We start from the raw sequence: 15154 nt of genomic DNA, 5'->3' as shown, positions 1-15154 counted from the left end.
AACAAAGCAAGGGTTGAGGGCTCTATCGTTGAGTCGTACCTTGTAAATGAACTTTCTACCTATTGCTCCCTCTATTTTGATCCAACAATAGAAACAAGACATAATCGTGAGTCAAGGAACTTTGCCCCGAATATCTCGAGTTGTTCGGAGACAGACGATCGATTAAGCATATTCAAGGTTCCATCTCGTCCACTATTCACGAATGGTGGAAAACAAATAATCTTAAATGAACATGACCTAGAGACTATCCATAGATATGTCTTGTTCAACTGTGTAGAAGTTCAACCTTTCCAGTCCACCTTTGATGAAAAGATTCGACAAACTGAACCGAATATTAATGATGTTGAACTTGATAAAATTCGGGAGGAGAGATTTGCTGACTGGTTCTCGCACCACGTGAGTATATATATACTGGTCATTAGTATTAATATACAGAATGTAATAACGTACGTTATGTGTTTCTTACGTGTAGCCTTCTTTTATAGGTCATGTTCGAGTTAAACGACTCAAATGAACAATTAAAATCCCTAGCACGTAGACCGGGCCGTTATGCCACCATGCATCAGGGATACTTTGTGAATGGTTACAAGTTCCATACAGTGACCCATGGATCTGGTCGAGTTACCCATAATAGTGGTATATGTGAAAGGGGGCATGCTATGACGAGTGTGAGTCTGACTTCTATGGAATGTTAGATGAAGTTACAGAGGTGGAATATTATAGCTCAGTGCGACAGGTGGTTGTCATGTTCAAATGCACTTGGTTTGATACTACCTCGGGGGTTAGAGTTGACCCTAAACACAATTTGGTTGATATCAAATATAAGTCTAGACTTAGATCCGACGACCCGTTCGTTCTAGCATCACAGGCAGAACAAGTATATTATACTTCATATCCTTCGATGACAAAGGATTTGAAAGATTGGTGGGCAGTTGTCAAGACAAAGGCTCGTGGTATATATGAAGTGTCCGACATGATTAACGATGTTGAAAACAATGATCATGTGGATGGAGAACAATTCTTTCAAGTCAACGAAAGGGTAACTCATACAATGTTATCATTAGGAAACGAGCTCGATGATGTTCGTCTTGCCACAGGGGAGGTAAACATACTTCATAATATAAATGAAGATGAAGGTGGCGACGAATTGAACGAAGATAGCGAAGATGAACCAGAATTTGAAGACATAGATGATGATTCAAATGATGAAGATGAACCGATGTTATCTGATCATTCTTCTGATGAGTAGCTTGTCTTCTGTATGCTTATTTCATAGTTGTACATATATAATCRCGATTTGTCATTATCTTTTTTCATGATATAATATAATGTTTGTTTTTCAGGAGATGTCATGCCGAGAGCATGGTAGAGGCCGTCATGGGAGCCGTGGCAGCCCTATGTCTGGTAGAGGTAGCAATTCTGCCTGTGCCGATGACATTGTAGAGTTTTCGGACACCGCTTTTCGCGGTTTAGATGAGCAAGAGGCCATGGCGACCCCAGCTTCGACAGGTTCGGGGTCGGGAAGAGGCCCCAACATAGAGATGCTGACACCGAGTCATCCGAGCCATCGAAGACATCTGTATTTGTTATTCCATGGGTAAGTAGATGTGGTATAAGACATTGTATTACATAATAAATTAATATGAATGTCTTTGTGTTGAAAATATTTGTTTAATTGTACAGGTTTAAAGATGCCCATGTTATCCGAGAGATGACGACTATCTTCAGGTCTTCCTTTGCTGGTCCGTGGCATAGATGGAAGGAAGTACCTCAGGAAGCACGTGACTTGATGTTCCAGCGCTTTAGGGTTGGTGTACCATTTTAATGACATTATACATACAAGATTATTGTTTTTACATTTATACAAACATTGTGTGTGTAGGCTAAGTTCCAATGGGAACCTGAGCTGGATGACATGGTTCATTCATTATGGACCAAAGCCATGCACAACAGGTACTCTGATTGGATGAGCTCTGCATGTGATTGGGCCGTGGCACAGGCCTATCCTGGTGATCAATAATGGGATGGTGAGGACTTCTCACGGATTAGATTACACCATCCCGTATGGATACCAGACAGGTTTTGGCTACAGATGATTGACACGGTATGCATCTCTATTGTGAGCTTTTCGAACTACCATGTGTACTGCCTTTTGCCTTATATATGTGCTCTGTTTTTAACAGGTCCGGGATACCGAGGCTTGGAAAAGGAAATCCAGGATCAATCGGGCCAATCGGAACACCGAGTTTGAGGGGGTGTCGTCCAGACACATTGGGGGATCGATTAGTATGACACAACATCGAGACAGGATGGTGAGTATCTAATATTTTTTGAAAATGTAATTCGTTCTTTATGTTAGTAACTTAACCTAATTGTCTAATGTAGGCACAAGTAATGGGTCGTGAGCCTACTGCTACTGAGGTGTTTGAGGGTACTCACTGCACGAACCGGAAGTTCGATCAAGGTTCGTCCGAACCGYCTACCGATCCTCCTCAGTTCAGTTACCCGAAAGCTGCTAGGTATCATGTAAGTTTTCTAAAACCATTACTTTGGTTAATAGATACGTTTGGTAGGTTTAAAGTAATATATTTCAATAAACATAGTGATGCTATTAGTTTGGGTTGCCATTGTTGGGCAGACGTTAGGCTAAGTAAGTAGGTTTGAGAATGCGACTTCGAACATTGGTATTATTAGAATGCTTAGTTGTTAAATACATGTATTGGTTATGTTTGATTTACAGTCGTTATGCTGCTGAAATATCTACATACATAACCTCACCCGTTATTTGTTTTGGTGAACCATAGGAGCGATTTCAATCGCTTAGGGGTGAGTCACAATCTAGTACCGACAACCCTCTCCCTGATGAGGCATCTCTTTAGGAGTAAATTGTCGGAGGACGGAGGAAAGGCCGAATATTTGGTTTCGGGACCACCCAGGATCCCTCTTATGCTATGATGGGTAGATGTAGCAGTAGCAGGTCATCATACGAGTCAAGAGCGGAGGTACGTTGGTTATATTGTTATAAACTTTCTCATTACTAAAATTGCGAACAAATTACTGATTTCGAAGAATATTAAATATTTACAGGTAGCGAAGTTGAGAGAGAAGTTGTCAAGGGTAGAAGAGGAACTCGAGACCGAACGGAAGAATAGGGCAGATTTGGAGGCCAGACAAGCTGCTGCATTAGCCCAACAGGCCGCATTATCGGAGCATTTTGCTGCGTTTATGCGGCAGTCAGGATACGTTTTCCCACCTCCCCCCGATAGTTAGATTGTATGTATTCGAAGATTAAATTGTATGAATTGAATATTTTAAATTGTATGAATTCATATTTTAAATCGTATTAATTGGTTACTTTGTTCACAGATTTGGTTTGTTATATATTATTATTTCCAGGTTTTTTATAAATAAATACAGGATTTATGCATTTTTATAAAAATTATTTTTTAATTTTATACAAATTAGCGACGGATTAGCGAGGGAAAATTCGTCGCTGAAAGTCCCTGAAATTCCCTCGCTAATCCGTCGCTGAAAGTTCCGTCGCTGATCCGTCGCTGAAACTTCCCTCGCAGATCCGTCGCTGAAATTCCCTCGCACATCTGTCGCTGAAATTCCCTCGCAAATCCGTCGCTGAAACTTCCCTCGCAAATCCATCGCTGAATGTTCCGTCGCAGATCCGTCGCTGATATATCCCTCGCAGATCCCTCGCTGAGCCGTCGCTAAGTACTTTCCTCGCTGATCCGTCGCTGATATCCGTCGCTGATATCATTACCTACGACTGTTTGTCCGACGGAGTATCAGTGACGAATCAGCGACGGACTGCACTTTCAGCGACGGATTTGCGAGGGATTTTTCCCTGGCTGATACTCTGTATTTTTGTAGTGGATGGATGTCATATCGAAGAGAATAAAATTCTAGTTTTTTTAATGTAATTTGTTTGAGTAAAATGTTAATAATCATTAAGATAATATGATTTAAAAATTAAGGGGGTAAAAGTTGTTAATTAAAGAGTATGGAAAAAATTCATATAATTAAATGTGACTATGATCATAATGAACTTTCATTTTTACCTTTAATCATCTTAATTAAAAAGTTTATTTAATGTGAATTATTGGATCAAATAGAGGTTATATTTTACTATGAAAAATTGGTTCTCATTTGAAATTTTCTCCCCACCTCTCTATTTATACATATATATATATATATATATATATATATGGACCTTCTTTTGAGAACACAGAGAATTGTGATAACCTTAAGAACTTGTGCATCTTGTGCAATTTCATATGATTTTTTTTTCCATCTAAGATTTAGAATATTGATTAACATATATTTGTTTTACATGTATTCGGTTCAAAATGTGAACCTTTTTGTTTGTGAAACAAAACATACACGTAAATTTTTTTTCATCATTGTGAACCAAATACATATGAAGCAAATATATTGTGAAATAAATATATGTTAACTAATACATTAAAAACTCTGTTTAGATGGAAAAAATCATGTGAGATAAAATCTTAAGATTGAGTTCTCACGGATCTCACAAATTTTGAAGTTCTTAAATAATTAAGCCCTTATATATATATATATATATATATATATATATATATATATAAACAAACGTAAACATGTAAACGAACGTAAATGAAAGAACGAGACCAATGTTCATGTTTGTTCATTTAGCTAAATGAACAAAAAAACGTGTTCAAGTTCATTCGTTTATTAAATAAAAGGATATAAACAAACTTCCCGTCAAACGGTTTATGAACGGTTCGTTGAATGTATGGTTCGTTTACAATCCTAAATGTGTGTGTACATGCTTGTGTCATCACCAAAAGTAAGTTTGAACTGCAATAAAAGGGTTTTTATTTTATTTTATAAAAATGTTGTTCAGTTACTATCTTTGTAGAAAGTTCTTATAAGTTATGGACATGTTTTAAGTATAAGGCTTTTACCTTGATTGTTCTGTTAAACATTATTTTGTTATTTTTTTCATATAATTTTTTGACATATACATTAATTACTTGAAAAAAAATAATACATGAGACCTATAAAAAAAAGATTTTTGTTGGTAACTACCATAGTGAAGTTTTATGAAACTTTCTAATTTATTGAATTAACGATGATATGGTAATAGAAAATGCAAAAAATGGGGTTCTAGTTGATTAGACATCCCATTGGAGATGCTTTAATGAGTCGTTGGTTGTATTTGATGTTATAAGATAAAACAACGTTTTCTGTCCCGACTATCAACCCTAAACTCTATAGAGCCTTTAAGGTATCTCCATTGGAGTGACCAATACGAATCGCTTTTGCATTTGTTTTCTCACTTCATTACCAACTCAACAAGTTAACATGATTATAAAACAAGGTATCATTAATAGATATCACCAAGGACAATTAAAAATCCATAGGTAATTTATGAGGATCATCGACGTATCAAGAACGACTACGTATATTTCCAGTAAAAAAAGAAAAAAAAATTACTTTTATATCCATCGGTGCGTGTATTCCCATTGAAGAAAAAGAAAAGAAAAGAATTTATTTTTATATCCGTTGAAAACCTGTCAAATATCTTTTTTTTATAATGCAAATATATGTGGCCGTCGGTGATCTGTCGCAAATTACTGACGGATTGCCCATATCCGTTGGTAATTAATTTGTCGGTAATTTGAAATGGATCACCGACGGTTTTTTTTGTTGTTGTAATTTTGTGTTTTCCAAGTTTTTATTCCCCATACGAGCTTTACTTTGATTGATTTTATATAATTTTCTATGTGTATGTGCGCATGTGTATATGTATATGTATCCATCCATGTGTCGTATATGTTACTTAATATGTACATACAAGCTGTATATATATATGTACTTGTGTATACATATGTTATATGTACAATGTATATAATATAGTGTGCATGTATGTATGTGTATGTATATGTGTGCGTGTATGTCTGTATATGTATGTATGTGTCTATCTAGACATATGTGTTGTGTGTGTAATGTTGGTTGCTAACTGCATATGATGAATCTCTGTGTGTGTGTATATATATATATATATATATATGTTATATGTGTGTATGTCTATACGTATATGTGCATATATGATATATGTGTGTTGTTTGCTAACAACATATGATGGATTTATGTGTGTATATATAATATGTTGTATGTGTGTGTATATATATTATATATATATATATGTGTGTGTGTGTGTGTAACACCCCATTCCACATATTGCATGTAAAATATATATCATACACAAGAGATACATGTCTATATACCACATAGGTCCCTTAATACAAGAATCTATCAATACAGAATACATGATTCAAAAATTCAAAATACAATTCTTGTACTAATCAACTTTCATCTATCAAAACTATACATGTCAAAAACAATTCTTCATGCAGATATGCATATAGGAAAATATTACATTTTCCCCTTCCCCTTACCGTCTGCACTTCCTGCAGTACATATTTAAAATCACAAAACGTGGGTTAGACCGAAAGGTCTAGTGAGTTACCCTATTTATGATATTGCAGGGTGAAAATCACCAAAACTTTTATGTAAAACAACTTTTCATATATATAACAAATATATGAACAAGAACATATTACCAGTACCTTTCACTTTTCAAGCCAAATTCTCTGCTTGCCAATAATGCATCCAAACCCAAATAGGTTTGTACTAACCAGGTGTATCATAGTGCCACTTTTAAACCCTTTAAATTAAATAAGATTTATTCAAAGTTTTAGGCCAAACCTGTTACTTTCTTCTCAATAACATCCAGACTACGATTTCCAATAAGAACCCTGATCCTAAATCTTTAAATCACAAAGAAATAAAGATTCCAGACCACGATAATCTTAAAGGATGTAATAGTAAGAGTTATATTACATAACACATATACAAATGCCACCCTTATATCCAAATGTACACATCTCTTTGATATGCCACCCTTATCCCATGGTACACCTCTCCTTGATATGCCACCTTTATCCCATGGTACACCTCTCCTTGATATTTCACTCTTATATCTTCAACAAAATATTTCGTAAAATAATTCCATATTGGACAGAACGCAGTCATAAATGTTCTAATGGAATATCATTAGCTCAAATTCATTTTTATCAATATTTCTATTTCTATAAAAGAATCAATAAAATAATAAGTCAACACATAATCCGGTCAAACCTTGACCGGATTACTAATCCGGACAACACTTCTCCTTATGTCCGATTTAACACTTCAAATAATTCTCAACACGTTGTCCAGATTACTAATCCGGACAACATTTTTAGTCTTATTCATACTTCTCTGATCAAAATACTTGACATAAATTCACAATTTCATAAATTGCTCACACATAAACTGGTCAACACGTTGATCGGATTACCCTTAATCCGGGTGAGGCTGTATCCGGTTTACAGTTAAATCGCTCAATACCTTGACCGATTTACATATAAATCGCTCAACACTTTTGTCCGGTTTACACATAAACAGGGTGAAAGTTCATATAAATCAGTTTATGCAATTTTCATAAAATACACAAGACAGTTTAACCACTCAACTTCAAAATCTTTTAGATTTAAGGTTGGGCACCACTTGAATCCGCTTGATTCAAATCAACAGCAATCCGGTCAAACCTCTCTCTTCTTAAATCGCACACTATTCTTAATTTTGGCAAGAAAAATGCAAAAATGGAGGTTTGCCCTCCTTTTATACTCTTCCCTAAAAAGAAAGTCAGCTATTCACAGCCTTCCTCTCCTCTTCCCCACATGCATGCATATGTACCCCATGCATATACACTCACAAATACACACACCCAAATCATGCATGTATAACTGTGTACATAAATCATCCATACATATATATAAATTATATGCATTTCACATTATGCATATAATTCATATTCATAAAATTCTCATACTAGCATGATCAAATATAACAATTTATTATGCTGTCACATAATTATTTAACAAATAATCACATATTAATTACCTCGGGTGATAACTAGAATCCGGTTATCACAGTGTGTGTGTGTGTCTATTGTATATGTATATGAATGCATCAGATTTGGTCTATTATGATTAGAGGTGGCCAAAAATCGATCCTAAGTTGGGCTGGGCCTAAATCGCTCCTGATCCCAAATAGTGATCTTGTAACCAGTCCCATTCTCGACCCAAATAGCAAGGCCCGATTAAGGTGTCATAATCGGGCCCAAATCGGTCCCACTTATTTTTTTAATTTAAAAAAAATGATTTTTAAGATATAAAAACATTTTTTGAAGAATTTGGTCAACCAAATACAATAACAAATACATTTTTATTATAATCGAGTCAATCAAATACACTAAAAAGTATATTTTTAATATAATACACTTAAAAATATATTTTCGTCTTTAATCAAATACACTTAAAAACACATTTAAAATTAAATTTAAAATTTTACTAGTGCAATGACATGTTATCTCTATAGTTTCAATGGCATAATTAGGAGACTGATAGAACAAAACAATGTACTTTCTTTTTATATTAGTGCAACGACATGTCATATCTATAAGTCGTTTCTCACTATAAATTGACTTTTAGCAACGACAAAAATCGTTTCTAAAACCCCTATTTCTTATAGTGTCGGTTCTAATTCCGAGTTTCATTTGCAAGTACTACTTTCCTTGATTTGCAAACTCACTGATACCATCTCTTTGTCTTCAACAACTACTAATACCATCTCAAAGATCTTCCACAACTTCCACTTCTATCCGCCCAAGAACATAATCTGTTGCTATATTGTAAGTCTGCAAAACATACCAATATTAATTTAGTATAACCCTCAATGGGATGTTAGAATTCAACTGGTTACCAGTAATTGCTTATGAACCAAAAGTGTGAGCATACACATATTAGAAGTGATCTTGACGATGATTTTTCATCATCAAGATCCTTAGTCTTGCTTCAAGCTACAATCCATAGGATAAAAATTGTCAAAAACTAGTGGCATAGGTAAAACACTTCTTAACTTAGAAATGTTAAAACAACTTTCAAGTTCCAAGATCGTATGGATTCTATAAACTTTGAATTTAAACCTATATCAACTTCATAGAATTGCTAAAAGTAATAGATTTGATACTTCTTGAAATAATTCTTGAAAAGTTCCATTTTTTAGGATGTATCTTGAAGCTACTTCTATTTGCCATCCAATTACCTCCATGGCTTCATACTTAGTTTTGTCATGTACTTTGTATGCAAAAACTTGTATTATCAAGTAGTTGGATTGTCAATTATTGAGCAAACATTATATTTAATTGTATTTTGATTCATTTATGAGAAATATCATTTTATTTATTTCTAGTTGGGTTGCCAAATGTTGGGTAAATATTAGGCTTGGTTTAATTCGGAAATTTCATTGTATAGTTGTTATGCTGGCGAAATTTTTAAAAATATATCTTAGGGTTTTAAAGTCACTGAAAGCCCTTGCTTTGATTTAAACCCATGGTTTGACTTTCAAATAGTCAAATTATTGCACTTAGGTTTTAAAGTAATTCAAACTCCTTTATTTGATTTAGAACTCATGGTTTGAACTTCAAACAGTTAAACCATTACACTTAGGGTTTTAAAATTATTCAAAACTCCTTTCTTTGATTTAGAACATATAGTTTGAATTTCAAATAGTCAAACTATTACACTTAGGGTTTTTAAGTCTTCCAAAACATCTTTCTTTGATTTAAACCCATGGTCTGACTTTCAAATAGTCAAATCATTGCACTTAGGGTTTTAAAGTCATTCAAAACTATCTTTTTTGATTTAGAACTGATGGTTTTACTTTCAGATAGTTAATCCATTACAATTAAGGTCTTAAAGTCATTTAAGACTCCTTTATTTGATTTAAAACCCATGGCTTGACTTTCAAATAGTGAAAACATTACACTTATGGTTCAAAGTCATTCAGAATCATTTCATTGATTTAGAACCCATGATTTGACTTTCAAAGAGTCAAACCAATAGACTTACAGTTTTAATGTCGTTCAAAACTCCTTTCTTTGATTTAGAACCCATGGTTTGACTTTCAAATAGTCAAACCATTACACTTACGGTTTTAAAGTCATCCAAATTACCTTTTTTTGGATTTAGATTACACTTATAGTTTTAAAGTCATCCAAATTTTCTCTAAGATATGTTTAAACCTATGGTTTGATTTTTCAAATAGTCAAACCATTACACATAGGGTTTTAAAGACATTTAAAAGAACTCTAACTTCATTCACACCTGTAGTTTGGCATTGTAAATAGTCAAATAATTGCTTGTAGAGTCTCAAACTCCTTTACACCACCTTTACCTTGATTATGTCGACTAAATACTTCTTTCTTTGTTGTAGTTGTTAGATATGTCGACAAATATAAGATAGATGGATAGAAAGAATGACAGTCGGGTGTGTCTTATTATAGACTATGTCGTTGCAATGCACAACTTTTTTGGACTTTGCTTATGCTAATGAAGGGACCTTTGAATGGAAAACTACGCGTGATAAGATAATGTTTCGTATCAGTTGCTCCTGTTCCAAGTGTTTAATTTACACCATAAAGAAAGTGATGATGACGTGAGACTGCACTTGATGAAATATGATTTCATTTCTGATTATACCTTTTAGTGGGAACATGGTGAAACTTATTATATGCATCTCAAAACACGGGTCAATCTTCTAATCCAATAGTAGATCATAATGAACAGTATGTTGAAATGGTGAACGATCACATGGTACATGATGTCATCACATGGAAGAACAAACCCCTAATCTTTATACCAAGGGATTTTATGACATGTTACAAGCTGCTAACGAGCCTTTTTGGGATGGGTGTCCAAATTACTTGAAATTAGGAGTTGCGATGAGATCGTTTAATTGGAAGGCAAAATGTAAGGTACCTAAGACGACTTATAATCGAGTTGTTCCTATAACAAAAGATATGCTACCTGAGGGTGATAAACAACCTAGTAACTTTTATGAGATAAAGAAAAGTTTGAACAAACCCGTACTATCAAAACAAAATACCGGTGCTTACAGAAACCATTACATGCTATTTTACAAGCTTGATTCTGGGTTGACCCGCTGTATAGTATAAAATGGAAGTCGTTACAAGACTAATGGATGAGGCAAGGTCCCAAACTTGGTGTTGACGTACTTGCCTATTGTTCTTAGACTTTAATGATTGTATATGACAAAAAAACGGAGAAAGAGATGACTTGGCATTACGATCACTGAACGAAACTGGGTGTGATGGTACATCCAAGTGATAGTGTGACTTGAAAGAATTTCAATATGGTACATCCGAAACTTTGCTTCTGAATGCGTCTTGGCTTATGCACCGACATTTTCTACCCAAATAATTTGAATGTGAATCCGTATTCACTATCACCTCTCTTTATTACTATCTATAATTTACCTCCTTGGATGGCCTTGAAAGATTTGTATGTTAAACTTGCATTATTCATGTAGAAAGATCCCCATAAAAATTTAGATATGTTTCTTAAGCCTTTAATTGACGATTAAAGATGTTGTATACATAGGGAGTTCTTACATATGATGCTTATCGTAAGGATAACTTCGAGATGATGGCTATACTACTATGGAACTCCAACGAGTTCCCTGCCTATGCAATATTATCGGGTTGGAGCACATACTACAAGTTATCCTGCTCGTACTAAATGGGCATGGTGGATTCCTGTTAATTAGGAAATGGAGGAAAATCATGTTGGTTAAAATTTCATTGAATATGGTTCCCTAGATCACACCCCTTTTGACGTGATTAAAAACGAATTTTTGGACAAATATATATACTGTGTCAGCCAGTCCACCACCCAAGTTAACCAGTGAAGAAATCTGGGAACAAGTCTGTCACATTCGAACTGTTTATGAGGTTTCCACCTTCTGATCAAACAATAAAAAAAATTAGATGGTTTGGAAGCACTCTTAATTGGGTAAAGAAGCATATTTTGGAAGTTGCCATATTGGAAGATGTTAATCCGACACAACCTAGATGTCATGCACATTGAGAAGATCGTTTTTAAGAATCTCTTTAACATTATCATGGATATGTCAAAAATGAAAGACAATGTAAAGACAAGGACATGGAAGGGAGTTACACACAATCACGTCAGATAATAAAGTAGTGAAACCAAAATTGTCGTATAGTTTGAGCAAACAACAGGTAAAACAAGTATGTGAACAATTGAAGAAGATGAAGTTTCTATACAGGGATGATTCAAATATAAGGGGGTATGTAAACCTTGTGGACTGCAACTTTTATAACTTTAAGAGTCATGACTGTCATATGTTTGTGCAAAGATTGCTTCCTATTGCCTTATGAGAGATGATACTTACTCTAATATAGGATGCGATAATAGAGTTATGCACATTCTTTCATGTAATATGCTTAAGGATGTACACTAGAAGACTTGATTCCATTGCAAAAAAGTATTATTCAAACAATTTTTGAGCTGGAAAAGGTTTTCTCTCCCATATTTCTTTGATTATATGGAAGACCTAATTATACATTTGACACAACCATAAACAGTGACCCGATCCAATATAGGTGGATGTATTTACTTTGGAACGGTGTCCCAGGCTATGCCTGGACTAATCCCAGCAAATTGTGACCACAAGAAATCAAACCTGATACTCCATGGCCACAATTGTTGTATACACCTTAAATCGAACCCTGGAGAGATGAGATATTCCACCACATCTCCAATATCTGAACCGCTACGCCATAGTCCTTGTGGTTTAGGTAGATGTATATTTATGAGAGGTAAATGAAATTATATTAAAATCTTTATGTTTATAATTAATTTCTTTTCAACCATTGTTTAGGAAGCTTGTGTTGTTGAAGAGAACCGTTAGATATAAAATAAGGGGGGAAGGGTCTATATTTGAATCTTATCTAGTAAATGAACTCTCTACCTATTAATCATTGTATTTTAATCTAAATATAGAAACTCGGTAAAATTATGAGTCTAGGAACTTTATCCTGGATATTCTTAGTTATTCAGGAACAGACGATTGATTGAGCATATTCAATGTTCTTTTTTTGTAGATTATTCGAGAAGGGTGGGAAACATATCATCTTGAATGAAGCCGAGGTTCCGTATATGTTTTTGAACTTTGAAGAAGTTCAATCTTTCCAGTGGACCTTTGATGAATGGATACGACAAACAGAACCTCATCTTGATGCGGTTGCACGAGATTTCTCGGGATGAAAGATTTTCTATCTGGTTCAAAAAATATGTGAGTATACCAATATGAAATTTACGCATGTAATGTTATATATATGTGTTTAATTTCTTATGTTACTTTATGGGCTATGCTTGCTTCATGCTACTCAAATGAATAACTGAAATCCCTAGCACGAGGACTAGGTCAATATGCTCGATGGCATAAGGGATATTTGGTCAAGGGTTACAAGTTCCATACGGTAACCCATGTAGTTGGAGGGGTCACAAAAATAATGGTGGTGTATGTGTAGGGAGCTTGTTATGATGACTCCGAGTCTTAGTGTTATAGAGTGATGGATGTTGTGTTAAAGGTGGAATATAATGATGTAGGATGTTGCATTGTGGTGTTGTTCAAGTGTACCTAGTTTGATAATCTAACGGAAGTTAGAGTTGACTCCAAAGATGGGTTGGTTGGTATTAAATACAAGTCTAGACTAAGAACCGACAAACCTTTCGTCCTAGAATCACATGCAAAACAAGTGGGTGCTTGTTAAGACAAAGCTGCATGGAATATGTGAAGTAGCAGAATTCGCTAACAATGTTGAGAATGATGTTGACATGGACGGAGAACAGTTTTTTCAAATCAACTAACGAGTAATTCATATAACATCCATAAGGGTAAATGAGGACCTCAATTTCATCCATCTTGTCAAAGGAGATGTCACCGAAGTCACCATGCATGGCTATGATGATGTATCCGACAAAGAAACTAGCGATGAATAAGATGTATTCGATAACGAAGCCAGCGACAAGGAAAAAGAATATGAACACAAAGGCAATAATTCTAATAACGAAAATAAACCTATGTTATCTGATCATTCATCTCATGACTAGTGTGTCTTAGTTATGTAGACACTAGTTCACCATAGTTATATCTTTGTATCTGTATATTTATGAATTATATCTATCTATCTATCTATCTATCTATCTATCTATCTATCTATCTATCTATCTATCTATCTATCTATCTATCTATCTATCAATACACTTATGGTTTTAAAGTGATCTAAATATTCTACTAATTCCTTTAAAGACATATGATGATGAATTGTTGTATATTTATGCATTTACACATACGATTCGAATTTAGAATAGTCAAATCATTTTCTTATTTCATATGGGAAACACTAATAGAGGTAACGCTAGAGGCTCTAGCAGGGCATTTGTCGGGAGTGGTGACCTCCGCACCGACTAATCTGATGATTATGTTGCTGGCACTTTCACCAAGAGAGTTGATCAGATCCAATAGAGGGATGACGTAGTTGTGTCCTCATCCCCAAGATCAAGGTCGAGGACTAGAGGCCTCAATACTTCAAGGCAGCCGTCTAATCATAAGTAGATGTTGTATAAGGTTTTAAGCTAGTACATAATAAACTTATACTAATGCCTTTTATATTGTATGTTTTGCAATTGTGAAGGTTTATAAACTCAATTGATATTCGAGAAGCCACCTCCATCTTTAAGTCCAAGTTAACAGGTCCGTGGGCACACTATGGGGATGTCCATGAGTCCTACCTAGCGATAATATTCAAGTATTTTTCGGTTTTTTTATTTTAATCGATACAAACAGTTTGTATCAGTTCTTTTACTTAATAGAAACAATGTATATGCAGTGTCAATATAGCTGGGAGCCTCATAAAGAGATGCATGGGAGGTCTGCGTTTACGTGAAGGCGGCTCATGTGGAGTTAAGTTCAATTTTTATACCTAATTTAGTTTATTTTATAGGATTGGTTAGTTTTGTGGGATAGATAACTATTAGTTAGTTTGGGCTGCCACTGTTGGAGAAACGATAGGTACGAGGATACGTTGTACTCTAAACAAACAAAGACGACAAACTTGGAGCGGATAAAGCAGGAGCAAGCAGACAAGCTAGCACGGCAGAGGCAG

Source organism: Cynara cardunculus (assembly GCF_001531365.2).
Source record: "Cynara cardunculus var. scolymus isolate 2C chromosome LG 10, CcrdV1, whole genome shotgun sequence".
Taxonomy (NCBI): domain Eukaryota; kingdom Viridiplantae; phylum Streptophyta; class Magnoliopsida; order Asterales; family Asteraceae; genus Cynara; species Cynara cardunculus.
The sequence above is the reverse complement of the archived record's forward strand: the minus strand, read 5'-3'. Positions refer to the sequence as shown.